A 4816-nucleotide genomic window follows, 5' to 3' on the forward strand; every position below is an offset into this window, starting at 1 on the left:
TAATGTCCAAAATAATGTACTGAAACAATCTTCCTTATTGCAAGAATCACCCAGAGTACGTAAGGACACTAACTGTTTTAAATAGTAAGCCAACTTCCTTTAAGAAAGGATTATATGGCGATGCTTCCTAAATATAGTGAATGATATTAGAATACAAGCATCTTCATCGCTTACGTGTTAGGGACCTGATATAAGTGATTTGTTCACACCCTCATAAAACATGGACAAAATAAGGATTGAATTTATTGACCATACGATCTAATTACTTCGGTGGCAGAATTTTAATATATTCACTATAATCCATTTTAATGGAATACAGTGAAAATAATTATACTAAAATAATTCGTGTCCATAAAATGTCCATACCAGGTTCAATGGTATAACAGTTTAATTTAGACTATTTACAACAAATCATAAATCAAATTAGAGGTAAACTAACCTATTTTTTTCATAAATGTCCAATATGTGCACATTAAGATATACGGCACACATCCAACATAAAGTCTAATTCTTCCCACAATTTTTGAAACAAGTCCGGAGTAATGAAAGCAATAGCCTCTTCAATTCTGTGTCTCAACTCTGGAAAATCATTAGGTAGCGTCGGAACGTAGACACGATCTTTTATAAAGTCCCAAAGGAAAAAAAAAATCGCACGGCGTTATGTCAGGTGAACGTGGAGGCCAGCGAAAAATAACTCTGTCGTCTCGAACATTACGACTAATCCCACGGTCAGCGAATTCAACGTTCAACCACTCTCGTACAAATAGATTAAAATGGTGGAGGGGCTCCATACTTCTGCCAAGGAAAGTTCACAGGTTCACCTTCCACTAACCGCCACTCTGCGTAGGTGGCGCTGCAAGCGAGAAAACAACAAAGCAGTACTCGCGCATGCGCTCATCTAAAACTGTTTGAGTTACTCTTTTATTGTGACCTTGAGCCAAAACTCTACAACGCTTACAGTTAAAATATATACCTGTGAGATTCTTTTATGGATACACTGGGGGATCCACCACAACGCCGAAATACCACAACGCCGAACGTACAATAACGCCGAAAACCATAACGCCGAAATGCCAAATTGACCACAACGCCGGCAGCTAGAAAACTGCTGTGTACCACAACGCCGAAATACATTAACCCCGAAAAATATCATTGCAGGACTGCCACAAAGGTTAGGTTAGGTAAGGTTAGCACACAAATTCATTCAGTTGTTTATCATTTTGCTCCTGTGGCCCCCCCTCCCCGCAGCAACATATTTCGGCGTTACTGTATTTCGGCGTTGTGGTACACAGCAGTTTTCTAGCTGTCGGCGTTTCGGTCAATTTGGCATTCGGCGTTATGGTATTCGGTGTTATTGTACGTTCGGCGTTGTGGTATTTCGGCGTTGTGGTAACGACCCGACATACTGTACCTCAACTTTAACAACTAATAGGGTGAGCGGTCTTCTTTGACGTAGCGCTCTGGATGGCCTGGTCGTGATGGCTAAAGCATTATGCTTATGTGGCGAGAGTCGTAGGCTTGATTCAGGCCTACGGATGACTGGAATCTATGAGTGCCTGTGTCGGCACACGGGTTATCCGCAGTCTACTATGATTCTGGAGCTGCCGTCGGTTTAATTATACTTTTCCTGTAGGCTATACTAAACCTTGAACATGTGCACGCGAGCTTACTAAAGAAAAAAAAATCCGTATTTTATATACGAAAGTTTACTTCATTAGACAAGACAGAGAGTATGGAAATTTCAGTTCCTGTGCTTACTGAATATTAGTTATTCACTCTTTTGAAGTTTAATTTACCTAAAGTACTGTTGAATTATACTTTCAAGGTGGGACTCGAACAAATTACCTTCCTATTTTAAGCCTACATAACGTAAGAGCTTATTAGTTCTGTAAGGAAATACATCTAAAAAAATATAACTGGCCTTTTGTAATAACGAGCATAAATGAAAATTACAGAAACAAACGTGTACGAACCTACAAGGATGAATTTATGGAAACAGTGTCCCGTTGATTTGACGGATAATATAATTTTGAAACCATTTCATGAAATAAAATGCAGTGGTTCCATGAAAGGTTGTTCACAATGAATAAAAAATAACATTAATTTCCTTGGCAGAAAAAAATAATGTGTTGGACATATATTGTTTTCTACACAGTGATCCCAGTACTCACGTATTAAAGATTGCCTATCGGCCGGAGGACTGATTTCACTAAGAGCGAGAAGGTTTACTTGCAGCTCGTTCCTTGCTAGTGGTATCGATAAACTCGGCATGTATTTAGTGGCGCACCAGTAGTTACAGTTGTTTTCACGCCAGGATGTGTTCAGTAAAAGTCATTCAGTTAATATTTTAAAAAGAGGAGGGTCACACTGTGGAAGTTATTTTCGGGATGGGACTTGCTAGGTATATAACTAGTACCTTATTGGTGCGCACCTATAAATTGGTTAAGCACACAAGAAGCCAATAAGCAAGTCTTCACCTAAGCGATAGATATAAGCCTCTAAGACTGACTTTTCACTAAACATTGCCCAAATTAAACAGTTAAGTTTTTATGTTTGTGGTATTTCAGAGGGAGCGTGCCAACAGGCGAAATTCATATGGAGAGATGGCAAATGCGCGGAATAGGATAGCGTTCAAAGAAGCTAAGAAGAAGAAAGAGGTAAGTTGAAACGAAGAATAATAGGTCTATAAGATTTCGTAAACACGAATTAAAGCGTATCACTAAAAAATAAGAAGCCTCCTCGGAATCCCATTTGAAAAAAACGAACTACCTATCTCCTCTTGATAAGTCTCGACTTGATAAGTTGATTGAAGACTTTCTCGCTCACCATGTTACTTATTTAACTTTTCGGTCTTAACTTTCATTTAAGGGCTATTCTTGAATATTTATTACGATAGCTGCATTGCATTTGATGTTTATTTCACAACTTTTGACACCTGGTGTATTAACAAAATTAATAATAGCGGTAAAACAAATCACGCAAGTGACCACAATTATTAACACTTGCATGATACTTCACAGCTATTAGATAACACTTAGAAAATATTTGGAATATATACATATATATATAACAATAGAGTTACCGGTATAAATTCAAGCAGTGACAAAGAAAATGAAATAACCAAATTGGTTATTCCATTTGCTTGTCATTAGGGTTTTCCCTGTAAATTTATCACGATATCGCTCTTGAAATGTATGCTTCGTCTGAAATGTTTCGTCTTCCGAACACTATCCAAACAGCAGGGCCGGCGCCAGGCCCATGCGGCACATGCGGCCGCATGTGGCGCCACGCGGGCAGTGGCGCCAACGGAGCTATCGGAAAAAAAATACAAAAAAATTTTAATTTATTTGAGCAAAATAGTTTTATAAATAAATAAACGCCATGAACATGATTATAATTTAATAAAAGATAGAGTGTTTCTGTTTGCTAATACAGCAATATGCGAGCATCGGTGGTGATGCGATGGCGATGACTCATGTGGTGGTGGTGCGCGCCGCGCGGTGCTTCCCTGCTTTCCTGTCACAACGTGAAGCCCTCCCCACCCTCCTCCCGCTGCCCCCGACCCGCCGTAAGTGCCTGCTCACTGCACCGCTCAGTCTCAGTGCTAGTGCTATCTGTCAACTCGACAAGTGCATGCACACGCCACTGTCCAGTTTGATATTATTATTGTGGTGGTATCATGGCGGACAAGAAGAAACCTACGGGTACTTTTTATAGAAAAAGAAAAAAGGACATGGAAAGAGAAAACTAAAAACAGGCGAAAGCAATGAGGAAATTTTTTGTTAGATCTGAAGTTGGCTCTTCCGTAGAGTCTGAGTCTCATAAGAACGACACCGCAGAACAACAAACAATGCAGGTAAGAGAGCAATTATTATATTTATCTGTACTTTTAAACTAAACGAAAAATTAAGTTTTCTCCATCTTACTTACAAATTTTCTCAACTTTTGTTGTGCATTTTCTATGGGATGATTTAGTATCCAACATGTGTTACACGTGTTTCAGGATTCTGATTCCGAGGAAACTTTGGTTATTCCATTACCCAAATCATCTAGACCAACTGTTCAAATTGAATCTGAGAACATCGAACAACATCCACTGCAGGTAAATTTGAATATATTTTAGGTGCTTTTTGTTCAATTGTTTCTATATTTGGTAAGTAGCCGATCAAAATTCGTTTTTAACTTTATTATTAATGTTAATCCAAATCAAACAACAATGTAAAAAATCACAACAATTTTTATATTATTACACATACTTAAAGTGCTGATTTTGACCCTCTCGGTTTCCGACTAGACTTCTAACAAACATTTACAAACAGCTGTTTTAATAGAGTGGCGGGGGGTTTTGTTTTGTTATTGTGTAGCGCGGGCGAGATGACTGACTTCCCTCCCTGATCGCGAGCAAAGCCTAAAATTGATCCTAACCATATACTTTTTTTTATTTGTAGTTTTACAAGTTACGAATTACGTGCGTTCCCTTGCGTTCCGGCACTCTTGGGAGGTAAGGGAACGCCGTTATGTTGCGTTCCCACTGAAATTAACCACTGTGTTGATGTGTTTTCAGGATTTTCATCTCAAGGAAAACAGGAACGATCTTGACGACTGTGGAGAATGGCCGGCTAAAATCACCGATGACATCCGTCAAGTTCTCGTCGAGAAAGGCCCTGTGCAGGTTAAACATTTTAAATTTCCTGTTGACCATAAATCTGGCAGACGCTTCACAGTTGCCAATTATAAACAAAAATTGTCAAATGGAGAAGAAATCGACAGAGAATGGCTCGTGTACTCAAAATCGAAAAATTCAGTATTTTGTTTC

This window comes from Bacillus rossius, chromosome 7 (genome assembly GCF_032445375.1).
Source record: "Bacillus rossius redtenbacheri isolate Brsri chromosome 7, Brsri_v3, whole genome shotgun sequence".
In the NCBI taxonomy this organism is placed as follows: Eukaryota; Metazoa; Arthropoda; class Insecta; order Phasmatodea; family Bacillidae; genus Bacillus; species Bacillus rossius.